This window comes from Grampus griseus (assembly GCF_964374135.1).
Source record: "Grampus griseus genome assembly, chromosome: 16".
In the NCBI taxonomy this organism is placed as follows: Eukaryota; Metazoa; Chordata; class Mammalia; order Artiodactyla; family Delphinidae; genus Grampus; species Grampus griseus.
The window spans coordinates 22,446,977-22,460,750 of NC_139010.1; the positions used below are offsets into that span (position 1 = coordinate 22,446,977).

Sequence of the window (13,774 nt, forward strand, 5' to 3'; positions counted from 1 at the left end):
AAATAGAATAGAGAAAATGCAAGAAACATTTAACAAGGACCTAGAAGAACGAAAGAGGAAACAAGCAATGATGAACAACACAATAAATGAAATTAAAAATACTCTAGAAGGGATCAATAGCAGAATAACAGAGGCAGAAGAACGGATAAGTGACCTGGAAGACAAAATAGTGGAAACAACTACTGCAGAGCAGAATAAAGATAAAATAATGAAAAGAACTGAGGACAGTCTCAGAGACCTCTGGGACAACATTAAACGCACCAACATTCGAATTATAGGGGTCCCAGAAGAAGAGGAGAAAAAGAAAGGGACTGAGAAAATATTTAAAGAGATTGTAGTTGAAAACTTCCCTAATATGGGAAAGGAAATAGTTAATCAAGTCCAGGAATCACAGAGTCCCAACAGGACAAATCCAAGGAGAAACACGCCAAGACACACATTAATCAAAGTATCAAAAATTAAATACAAATAAAACATATTAAAAGCAGCAAGGGAAAAACAACAAAATACACACAAGGGAATCTCCATAAGGTTAACAGCTGATCTTTCAGCAGAAACTCTGCAAGCCAGAAGGGAGTGGCAGGACATATTTAAAGTGATGAAGGAGAAAAACCTACAACCAAGATTACTCTACCCAGCAAGGATCTCATTCAGATTTGATGGAGCAATTAAAACCTTTACAGACAAGCAAAAGCTGAGAGAATTCAGCACCACCAAACCAGCTTTACAGCAAATGCTAAAGGACCTTCTCTAGGCAGGAAACACAAGAGAAGGAAAAGACCTACAATAACAAACCCAAAACAATTAAGAAAATGGTAATAGGAACATACATATCAATATTTACCTTAAATGTAAATGGATTAAATGCTCCCACCAAAAGACACACACTGGCTGAATGGATACAAAAACAAGACCCGTATATATGCTGTCTACAAGAGACCCACCTCAGACCTAGCGACACATACAGACTGAAAGTGAGGGGATGGAAAAAAGATATTCTATGCAAATGGAAATCAAAAGAAAGCTGGAATAGCAATTTTCATATCAGGAAAAATAGACTTTAAAATAAAGACTAATACAAGAGACAAAGAAGGACACTATATAACGATCAAGGGATCGATCCAAGAAGAAGATATAACAATTGTAAATATTTATGCACCCAACATAGGAGCACCTCAATACATAAGACAAATGCTAACAACCATAAAAGGGGAAATTGACAGTAACACAATCATAGTACAGGATTTTAACACCCCACTTTCACCAATGGACAGATAATCCAAAATGAAAATGATTAAGGAAACACAGGCTTTAAATGATACATTTAACAAGATGGACTTAATTGATATTTATAGGACATTCCATCCAAAAACAACAGAATACACATTTTTCTCAAGTGCCCATGGAACATTCTCCAGGACAGATCATATCTTGGGTCACAAATCAAGCCTTGGTAAATTTAAGAAAATTGAAATTGTATCAAGTATCTTTTCCAAGCACAACGCTATGAGCCTAGATATCATTACAGGAAAAAATGTGTAAAAACTACAGACACATGGAGGCTAAACAATACACTGCTTAATAACCAACAGATCACTGAAGAATTCAAAGAGGAAATCAAAAAATACCTAGAAACAAATGACAATGAAAAAACGACGACCCAAAACCTATGGGATGCAGCAAAAGCTGTTCTAAGAGGGAAGTTTATAGCAATACATTCCTACCTTAAGAAACAGGAAACATCTCAAATAAACAATCTAATATTTCACCTAAAGCAATTAGAGAAAGAAGAACAAAAAAACCCCAAAGTTAGCAGAAGGAAAGAAATCATAAAGATCAGATCAGAAATAAATGAAAAAGAAATGAAGGAACTGATAGCAAAGAGCAATAACACTAAAACCTGGTTCTTTGAGAAGATAAACAAAATTGATAAACCATTAGCCAGACTCATCAAGAAAAAAAGGGAGAAGACTCAAATGAATAGAATTAGAAATGAAAAAGGAGAAGTAACAACTGACACTGCAGAAATACAAAGGAGCATGAGAGATTACTACAAGCAACTCTATGCCAATAAAATGGAAAACCTGCAAGAAATGGCCAAATTCTTAGAAATGCACAACCTGCCGAGACTGAAACAGGAAGAAATAGAAAATATGAACAGACCAATCACAAGCACTAAAATTGAAACTGTGATTAAAAATCTTCCAACAAACAAAAGCCCAGGAGCAGAGGGCTTCACAGATGAATTCTATCAAACATTTAGAGAAGAGCTAACACCTATCCTTCTCAAACTCTTCCAAAATAAAGCAGAGGGAGGAACACTCCCAAACTCATTCTAGGAGGCCACCATCAACCTGATACCAAAACCAGACAAAGATGTCACAAAGAAAGAAATCTACAGGCCAATATCACTGATAAACATAGATGCAAATATCCTAAACAAAATACTAGCAAACAGAATCCAACAGCACATTAAAGGGATCCTACACCATGATCAAGTGGGGTTTATTCCAGGAATGCAAGGATTCTTCAATATACACACATTAATCAATGTGATACACCATATTAACAAATTGAAGGAGAAAAACCATATGATCATCTCAATAGATTCAGAGAAAGCTTTCGACAAAATTCAACACCCATTTATGATAAAACCCTCCAGAAAGTAGGCATAGAGGGAACTTTCCTCAACATAATAAACGCCATATATGACAAACCCACAGCCAACATCGTCCTCAATGGTGAAAAACTGAAACCACTTCCACTAAGATCAGGAACAAGACAAAGTTGCCCACTCTCACCACTATTACTCAACATAGTTTTGGAAGTTTTAGTCACAGCAATCAGAGAAGAAAAAGAAACAAAAGGAATCCAAATCGGAAAAGAAGAAGTAAAGCTGTTACTGTTTGCAGATGTCATGATACTATACATAAAGAATCCTAAAGGTGCTACCAGAAAACTACTAGAGCTAATCAATGAATTTGGTAAAGTAGCAAGATAGAAAATTAATGCACAGAAATCTCTGGCATTCCTATACACTAATGATGAAAAATCTGAAAGTGAAATGATGAAAACACTCCCATTTACCATTGCAACCAAAAGAATAAAATATCTAGGAATAAACCTACCTAAGGAGACAAAAGACCTGTATGCAGTAAATTATGACACTAATGAAAGAAATTAAAGATGATACAAACAGATGGAGAGATATACCATGTTCTTGTATTGTAAAAATCAACATTGTGAAAATGACTCTACTACCGAAAGCAATCTACAGATTCAATGCAATCCCTATCAAACTACCACTGGCATTTTTCACAGAACAAGAAAAAAAATTTTCACAATTTGTTTGGAAACACAAAAGACCCCGAAGAGACAAAGCAATCTTGAGAATGAAAAATGGAGCTGGAGGAATCAGGCTCCCTGACTTCAGACTTGATTACTTCAGACAGTAATCAAGACAGTATGGTACTAGCACAAAAACAGAAATATAGGGCTTCCCTGGTGGTGCAGTGGTTGAGAGTCTGCCTGCCGATGCAGGGGACGTGGGTTCGTGCCCCGGTCTGGGAAGATCCCACATGCCGTGGAACGGCTGGGCCCATGAGCCATGGCCACTGAGCCTGCGCATCCGGAGCCTGTGCACTGCAACGGGACAGGCCACAGCAGTGAGAGGCCCGTGTACCGCAAAAAAAAAACAAAAAAACAAAAAAAACCAGAAATGTAGATCAATGGAACAGAATAGAAAGCCCAGAGATAAACCCATGCACATATGGACACCTTATCTTTGATAAAGGAGGCAAGAATATACAGTGGAGAAAAGACTGCCTCTTCAATAACTGGTGCTAGGAAAACTGGACAGCTACATGTAAAAGTATGAAATTAGAACACTCCCTAACACCATACACAAAAATAAACTCAAAATGGATTAAAGACCTAAATGTAAGATCAGAAACTATCAAACTCTTAGAGGAAAACATAGGCAGAACACTCTATGACATAAATCACAGCAAGATCCTTTTTGACACACCTCCTAGAGAAATGGAAATAAAAACAAAAATAAACAAATGGGACCCAATGAAACTTCAAAGCGTTTGCACAGCAAAGGAAACCATAAACAAGACCAAAAGACAACCCTCAGAATGGGAGAAAATATTTGCAAATGAAGCGAATGAAAAGGGATTAATCTCCAAGATTTACATGCAGCTCATGCAGCTCAATAACAAAACAACAATCAATCCAAAAATGGGCAGAAGGCCTAAATAGACATTTCTCCAAAGAAGATATACAGATTGCCAACAAACACATGAAAGAATGCTCAACATCATTAATCATTAGAGAAATGCAAATCAAAACTACAATGAGATATCATCTCACACCGGTCAGAATGCCCATCATCAAAAAATCTAGAAACAATAAATGCTGGAGAGGGTGTGGAGAAAAGGGAACATTCTTGCACTGTTGGTGGGAATGTAAATTGATACAGCCACTATGGAGAACAGTATGGAGGTTCCTTAAAAAACTAAAAATAGAACTACCATATGACCCAGCAATCCCACTACTGGGCATATACCCTGAGAAAACCATAATTCAAGAAGAGTCATGTACCAAAATGTTCATTGCAGCTCTATTTACAATAGCCAGGATATGGAAGCAACCTAAGTGTTCATCATTGGATGAATGGATAAAGAAGATGTGGCACATATATACAAGGGAATATTACTCAGCCATAAAAAGAAACGAAATTGAGATATCTGTAGTGAGGTGGATGGACCTAGAGTCTGTCATACAGAGTGAAGTAAGTCAAAAAGAGAAAAATGAATACCGTATGCTAACACATATATATGGAATCTAAGAAAAAAAAAAAGTCATGAAGAACCTACGGGTAAGAAGGGAATAAAGACACAGACCTACTAGAGAATGGACTTGAGAATATGGGGAGGGGGAAGGTTAAGCTGTGACAAAATAAGAGAGTAGCACGGACATATATACACTACCAAATGTAAAATAGATAGCTCGTGGGAAGCAGCCGCATAGCACAGGGAGATCAGCTCAGTGGTTTGTGACCACCTAGAGGTATGGGATAGAGAGGGTGGGAGGGAGGGAGACGCAAGAGGGAAGAGATATGGGAACATATGTATATGTATAACTGATTCACTTTGTTATAAAGCAGAAACTAACACACCATTGTAAAGCAATTATACTCCAATAAAGATGTTTAAAAAAAAATAGATGGGGAAATATTTTAGCAGTGGCTGGATTCCAACAAATTTGCAAGTCCGCTCCCATCTGACCTACATAAATACGAAGGGCACAATACATGTTTCCAACGGCTGGCTCTGGTAGGCAAAAACTACCAAGACTACTGATGTTAGACTACACGTTCCAGCTCCAGAAAATTTAAACCAAAGTATCAATATATGGGGATTTGATAGGTGCTGTGCTCCACCTGTGTAGGCACCTTGGTTTGTATGGCAATATACAAAAGAGTTGAATTGTAACCTTTCTCTGAACACTCTTGTAATCTGAAATTAATTATCCCTTTATACATTAAGGGCCCCATACTTTTATATCTAAAAATGTGTAATTTTTACTAAGAATCTAAAATTGTGTAATTATTAAGATAAAGCAGTTAATGTTTACGTGAGAAAACTAAATATTATTTTTAAATGTTCTAAGGAAAAAGACTCTGATTTAACTGACAAATCTTTAAGACTTTTGCTAAATCCAGATGATTAGTTATCTTTTTTTCCAAACAGCAAAACTAATAATATCTTTGTTTATTAATTATCTCTAGAATTTATTATGAAAGACAGTTCATGATGTTAACAAAACTTCAAACTGTAGTTATCCCAGCTGCCACAATAGACCATATATCACTATACTTATCTTTCTATATATTAGAAAAAGTAGCATCTTTAGAATTAGAGACCTGAGAACAGCACATATTCCTAAATGTTTATGAATAGAAAGTATGTATAATCTCTGTTAAAACAATTCTTTGTTCTTTGCAATTTTGTATATTAACAGCAAATGCCATATACTGTGTCACATCACTTTTGTAAAATTTGTTTCTAACATAAGCCAAATAAAGTACCGTAATCTTACCATTATAAGGATCCCAAAGAAACAGGCCATGTGTGTTTGCATGTCTCAAATGTTTTCCTCTTTTTAAAATTACTATCCAAAGTTTCATTTCAGAGGTAATACCTCAAGAAGTGCCAATCTTAAAATGACAACTGCATTTCTACACACTCACAACACCAGAAATATAATTGATTTGAGTTCAGAAACATACCCATATGTAAATGGAACTTTGGCATTTGACTAAAGTGACATACCAAAACTGTTTTTCAAAATAATTGTACCCATTTACATTCCCATAAGCAATGTATAAAAGATACTATTGCTTCAAAGTCTTTGTAACACGTTAGACTTTTAAATTTTTGCCAGTTGAATTGTATAAAATGGTATCTCATTTGCATGTCCCTGATCATTAATGAGGCTGAACATCTCTGTATTTTTGTTGGTGCTTATTCTTCTGTAAAAACCTTTGCATGTCCATTTTTCTTTTGCTTTTCTTATTGATTTATGAGAGTTCTTTATGTGTTCTTGTTATTAATCCCTTGTTGTGTTTATGCCAATATCTTTTCTAAGAGTGTCTTTTCATTTTCTTTAAATATTTTTTTGATGTAAGAAAGTTCTTAATTTTGGTATAATAAAATGTCAGTCTTTTCTTTACAGTTTTTTGTTTCATGTTTAATAAATCCTGTTGAACATCCAAAGCCTTAAAAATATTCACCCTTATTTTTCACTGAGTTTTTAATTTTTAGATCCTAAATCCACCTGAAGTTGACTTTTTTGTATACGATTATAAGAAACCAAATGGCAGAGAGACTGAACAAGAGAGAAGCCAAAAAAATGGCAGCTGAGACAATGAGATGTTAAGCAAAGAATTTTTCCCTCCTTCAGGAAGTCAGAGAGATAAAATTGGAGTTCTGAGACTGCCTAAGATGAAATGTCCTGTTAAATATCTTATGCTTTCAATTGAGACCTCTGAGATGCTACATCCAAGAGTAAGGGCTGGCTAGAAATAGAATAATCTTTAAAAATTAATTCTAAAATTTTCATCCACAATACCCAGCATTTGATCAAAAACTATCCAAGACACCAGGAGACAAAATCAGTTACTTTAAAAAACAAAAGGAAAAAACAGACAATAGAAACAAACCTACAGGAGAGCCACATATTGGACATGTCAGATACAGAAATTAACTGTAATGGAGATGTTCAAGAAAAGTAATGGCAAGACAAAATTTCAGCAGGGAACTAGAATTTGGAAAGAAATTAAAGAAAACTATTTTCACAGATATAAAAACTATTTTTAAAAAACAAATGAAAATTAAAGAAATAAAAATGTACAACAAAGTGAAAAATTCACTGGATGGACTTAAAAATAGACTAGAGAAGTAAGGAAAAAAGTATCATGAATTTGAAGATAGATTTAAAATTAAAATGTTTTAAAGTACCATTTACAATATCATTTAAAAAATGAATTACATGTTTTTGAATCAGAAGACTCATTACTATTAAAATGTCACTTCAGCACAAATTGATCTATAGATCCAATTTAATCCCAATCGAAACCCCAGCAGGCTTTTTTGTAGAAATTGAGAAGTTGATTCCAAAATTTTGTGGAAATGCAAGGGACCTAGAATAGCCAAATCAAAATAATTTTTATTTCAATACTTACTATGATATACAGTAATCAAGACAATGTGTTATTGCTATAAGGATATGTGAATCGATGGAACAGAAGAGAGTTCCAAAGGAGACTCACACAGATATGGTCAACTGATTTTCAGCAAAGATGCAAAAGTGATTCAATTGAGAAAGAGTAGGGTTGTGAGTGTTTTTTTCAATAAATGGTACTGGAACCAAGAAACTTCCATATGCATCTATATGATATTGGATTAATTTTATTTCCATATGAAAAAAAAGTGAATCATGACCCCTAATTCACACCATTCATAAAAATTTATTTCCAGATGGATTGTAAAGGTAAAACAATAAAGCCTCTAGATAACAATACAAAAGGATATCTTCCTCACTTCGTAATAGGCAAAATTTTTTACAAAACAGAAAAATCTCTACCCATAGAGGAATAAAATGATTAACTTGAATTTATCAAAATTACTTCTGAATATCAAAAATGCTTAAATTAATGAAAGGGAGACGATTTTTTAATATCTACAACTAAAAGACTCATAACAAGAACAAATTAAAACTACAATGGGTCTCCCAAGGCAATAGAAATAAAAGCAAAAATAAACAAATGGGACCTAATCAAACTTATAAGCTTTTGCACAGCAAAGGAAACCATCAACAAAACGAAAAGACAACCTACAGACTGGGAGAAAATATTTGCAAACAATGCAATCGACAAGGGATTAATTTCCAAAATATACAAACAGCTCACACAACTCAACAAAAAAACAAACAACCCAATCAAAAAATGGGCAGAAGACCTAAATAGACATTCTCCAAAGAGACATACGGATGGCCAATAGGCACATGAAAAGATGCTCAGCATCGCTAATTATTAAAGAAATGCAAATCAAAACTACAATGAGGTATCACTTCACACAGGTCAGAATGGCCATCATTTAAAAGTCTACAAATAACAAATGCTGGTGGCACAGTGGTTAAGAATCCGTCTGCCAATGCAGGAGACAAGGGTTCGATCCCTGGTCTGGGAAGATCCCACATGCCACAGAGCAACTAAGCCCATGTGCCACAACTACTGAGCCTGCACTCTAGAGCCCATGAGCCACAACTACTGAACCTGTGTGCTACAACTACCGAAGCCCACGCACCTAGAGCCCGTGCTCCACAACAAGAGAAGCCACCTCAATGAGAAGCCTGCACACCACAATGAAGAGTAGCCCCCACTCGCTGTAACTAGAGAAAGTCCGTGTGAAGCAATGAAGACCCAATGCAGCCAAAAATAAAAATAAATAAATAAATTTATTTTTTAAAAATAAATAACAAATGCTGGAGAGGGTGTGGAGAAAAGGGAACCCTCCTACACTGTTGGTGGGAATGTAAATTGGTGCAGCCACTCTGGAAAACAGTATGGAGATTTCTTAAAAAAACTAAAAATAGAGTTGCCAGGTGATCCAGCAATCCCACTCCTGGGCATACAACCGGAAAAAACTCTAATTCAAAAGGATACATGCACCCCTGGTACTTTCTGGTGGTCCAGTGGCTAAGACTCAGCTCTCCCAATGTAGGGGGACTGGGTTCGATCCCTAGTCAGGGAACTAGATCCTGCATGCCACAACTAAAAGATTCCGCATGCCACAATGAAGACCCGGCGCAGCCAAATAAATAAATGTTTTTTTAAAAAAAGATACATGCACCCCAATGTTCATAGCAGCACTATTTACAATAGGCAAGACATGAAAACAACCTAACTGTCCATCAACAGGTGAATGAATAAAGAAGAGGTAGTATGTATATACAATGGCAGCCATAAAAAAAGAATGAAATAATGCCATTTGCAGCAATATAGATGGACCTAGAGATTATCATACTAAGTGACATGTCAGAAAGAGAAAGACAAATACCATATGATATCACTTATATAGGGAATGTAAAATATGATACAAATGAACTTATTTACAAAACAGAAACAGACTCACAGATACAGAAAACAAACTTATGGTTTCCAAAGGGGAAAGAGGGTGGGGGAGGGATAAATTAGGATTTTGGGATTAGCAGATACAAACTACTATATCTGAAATAGATAAACAAGGTCCTACTATATAGCACAGGGAACTATATTCAGTATCCTGTAATAAACCATAATGGAAAAGAATATGAAAAGAATATATATGTATAACTGAATTACTGTGCTGTACACCAGAAACTAACACAACACTGCAAATCAACTATACTTCAATTAAAAAATAAAATAAAGAAAAAAACTATAATGGGATACCACCACACACACTTTAAATTAAAACACTGACACTTGTTAACACCAAGTGAGCAAGAATATAGAACCACTGGAATTCTTATACCTTTACTGATGAGAGTGTCAATTGGAAAATCCACTCTGGAAAATTGCTTGGTACCATCTATTAAAGCTGAGTGTATACATTATGACCCAGCAATTTCTTTCCTAGGTATAAACCCAACAGGAATGTCTACATTCATGCACCAAAAGTAATGCATACATAATAGCAATGTATATTAAAGCCAAAAACTGGAAACAACTCAAATATCCATCAACAGTAGAGTAGATAAATAATTATGATCTATTCATCAATGAAAACAAATGAACTACTCTATGGTAAGACACACTGAGCAAAAGAAGCCAGGCTCAAGAGACTGCATACTGTATGATCCCACTTACATAAAGTTCAAAAAGAGGGAAAAAAAACTAACTTATGTAATAACCAGGATAATGGTACTTGTGAGGTGAGGGAGTAGTAAGTGGCACAGGGGTTGCTTCTAGGGTTCTAGTAATGTTCTATTTCTTGATCTAGGTGGAGGTTACATTAGTGTATTCACAATGAAAATGTATTGAGTTGTTCATGATAATATATGCACTTTTTGTATATATGTCATTCTCAATAAACCACTAAAAAACTATACATATTGTATAAGCAATTGTGTGACTTAGAAGCAATGTCTGCTGTAGGGGAGCAGAGGCTACACAAAGGTAGTAAATATGCTATAGGCAAAATATATACTCTAGACATTATAAACAATTCTTAGCTAATTCCTAGATAACTGTAATGTGAATATGCTAAAACTATTTAAATAAATACCAGATTTAATACTTAATCATTGTATAAGACCATGAGTGACCATATATAATCACTACGTGGATGTTTTCTACATCTTGACAGTTTCACCTTTCCTTTCACCATTCCCCCCGCCACCCCGCAATACTATCCATACCTATCTTCTACAAGCATATTCTTTAGGTAACCAAATGCCCATTTTATTTATCACTTTGACTCTCTAAAGCCAGTAAAGGCAGTAAAACAGAATAAAAGAGAATCCTATAATAAGGCTATATAAATTACACTATATTTTTATTAGAAAAAAAATTCTAAATTACTCTCAAAATTCTTCTTCTTGAAAATAAGTCAATATATATATAGAAAAAATATCCTCTACTTCCAATATTTTTCACTTTTTCAAATGCATTAAACTTATCATTTGCTCTTTACTAGTCCTTCACATTATACCACTAGACAAAGCCCTTAAAAAAAAAAGAAAAAAAAAGAATGAAAGCAGGAAAATTTTAAAATATGTTTCCAGTATCATACAGAATTGCTTGGATCAGAACGCATTCTCCTGATACTTCAACTCCACCACTGAGCTAAAATTCCTTCCAAGTTTTAGAGAACAGTGCTCTTACTGTCACCATCTCTGCTAACCATAGGATAAGCATTGGCCATTCCCCAAATTCCAGAACCACTTGCCATTTCACTGCTTTCTTCCTACACTCTAGTGGCAGTAGCTCAATTTGGCAGCTTGTCAAAAAGATTCAGAGTATAAAGCACTTGGTGATCTTTAACCAAATGTATTTGTTGTGTATACAGCATATGCCATATATATGTATTTCACACATTATAACAGAACATAGTGAAGGACACACTGCATAATCCTAGAATCCAAAGACTTCTCTTTGAGAACTTTTCCTTAAAATAATTTACTTTTATTGAGCTAAAAGTGTTGATTACTTTTTTTTAAAACAAGCAAATACCATTTCTTGACAATTATTACAATTATTGTTCCCTGCTAAGAAAGACCAATGGCTTACAAATTTATTGCCACGTGACTTGTGGAAACTATATTGTCAAATAGATCACATTTTCTGAGAGAAGCAGTACCAAATAGGGTTCATATTCCTTCCAAAGACTTAGCAAAGGAACCATGAGAGATAATTTTTCATAAAAGCAAAGATAAAACTATTATAAATGTTTATAATATAAAATGATGGTTAGATTCCTTTTTTATTTAATAAACATTTATCAAGTGTCTGTTATATGTCAGGCATTGCTAATCAAATAGACTTGGTGCTTGCCATCTTGAAGAAACTGAGTCTAGGGACTTCCCTGGCCGGCCAGTGGTTAAGACTCTGCACTTCCACTGCAGGGGGCATGGGTTCAAACCCTATTCGGGGAACAAAGATCCCACATGCCATGTGGTGTGGCCAAAAAAAATGCAAGAAATTGAGTCTACATTTTTTGAACAAATAATCAATGTCTGGTGTGTGGGGTGGTAAGTGCTATGAAAGAGGGATGCCTAGTCTGTCAGGACATAGAAGAAGGGCATCTATATCAGCATCAAGGTGTCAGTAAACACTTCCTGTGAAAGATGACCTGGGCTGAGTTTTGCTACGTAAGAATTGGCTGAGTGAAAAGGGCAATCCAGGTGAAGGGAATCGCTGGTAACAGGCACAGAAGCATAAAGCAACATGTACCATTCAAGATGCTATGAGTCCTTACTTGGAAGAAAGTTTGAGAGGGGAACAGAATCAGGAAATGAGAAGGGAGAGGATAGTAGAAGCCAAATCATGGAATGCTGTGGTGTAAACGTTTGAACTTTATCCAGAAAGACAGTCCCCTAATCCTTCAAAGGTTACTAAAATGATTTTAAGCAGGGAAGTAAAATGAGTATATTTTCATTTTTAAAAAACATGTTTGGCTTTGGTATAGGACAAGGCTAAGGCAGTAATCCAGAATTCAATAGGCAACATTAGGAATGGAGATGAGAGAACAGATCTGAGAAACAAAAGGAGATAGAATTTGTTGAACTTGGAGGCTAATTGGAAGAGAGGGTAGAATAAAAATGAAGAGTCTAACTGACTTGGTAACTAAGTGGATGGTGGTACCAAAGCAGAGAAGATAGGAGAAAGAGTGGGTCTGAGGTGGTAGGGAGCAGAGAGGAATGATGAATTTATTTCAAAATATCTTAGGCATTATTGTTTTCTATATATTGTCCAAAGAATCCCTTTAATATATAAATCATATATAACTATAGCAAAAAACTCCCCTGTATTTGACGCAAAGTTTATTGTGGCTAGTATATTCATTTTAATTAGTTAATTAGCAAAAATTTCCTGATTTTCTTAAAGTTATGTTTGGGATGGGGAGAGGAAAATTTTGAACACCCCGCAGTCTCTTTTATAAAGCTGAACAGGAAAATTTGCTTTTTTATCCTCTCAAAATAGTTCCTAGCAGCAAGCTGATGTATAAAATTATTCCATTAACTGAAGAATATTGTGCAGGTCTTTATAAAACAGCCTTCAAATGAGACATTCATTATAATAAAACTGTTCAAGATATCAAAAGGTGATATATACACTTTTATTATGTAATATTTTTGTGTGTGTGGTTTTTTTTAACACAACAATGTTCTGTTAGTTTCAGGTGAACAACAAAGTGATTCAGTTATACATATGCATATATTCATTCTTTTTTAGATTCTTTTCTTATATAGGTTATCACAGAATATTGAGTAGAGTTCCCTATGCTATATAGTAGGTCTTTGTTGGTTATCTATCTTATACATAGTAGTGTGTGTATGTTCATCCCAAGCTCCTGATTTATCCCTCCCCACTACATTTCCCCTTATTATGTAATGCTAACATAGCAGCAACATGAGTTATACATAGTTTATGCAAAACAATTTTTATGTTTAGGAAATCTAAACCTCCAGAATAATGAAAAAATAAAAAATGTACCTCTGAGGT

At 35.0% G+C, this 13,774-nt stretch overlaps 1 protein-coding gene across 1 annotated transcript in view; it reads right to left on the reverse strand.

Moving 5' to 3' along the window:
* CTNNA3 (catenin alpha 3) overlaps positions 1-13,774 on the reverse strand; it is a 1,586,247-nt gene that overhangs the window by 1,539,057 nt on the left and 33,416 nt on the right. The gene's annotated exons all lie outside the window — the stretch shown is intronic.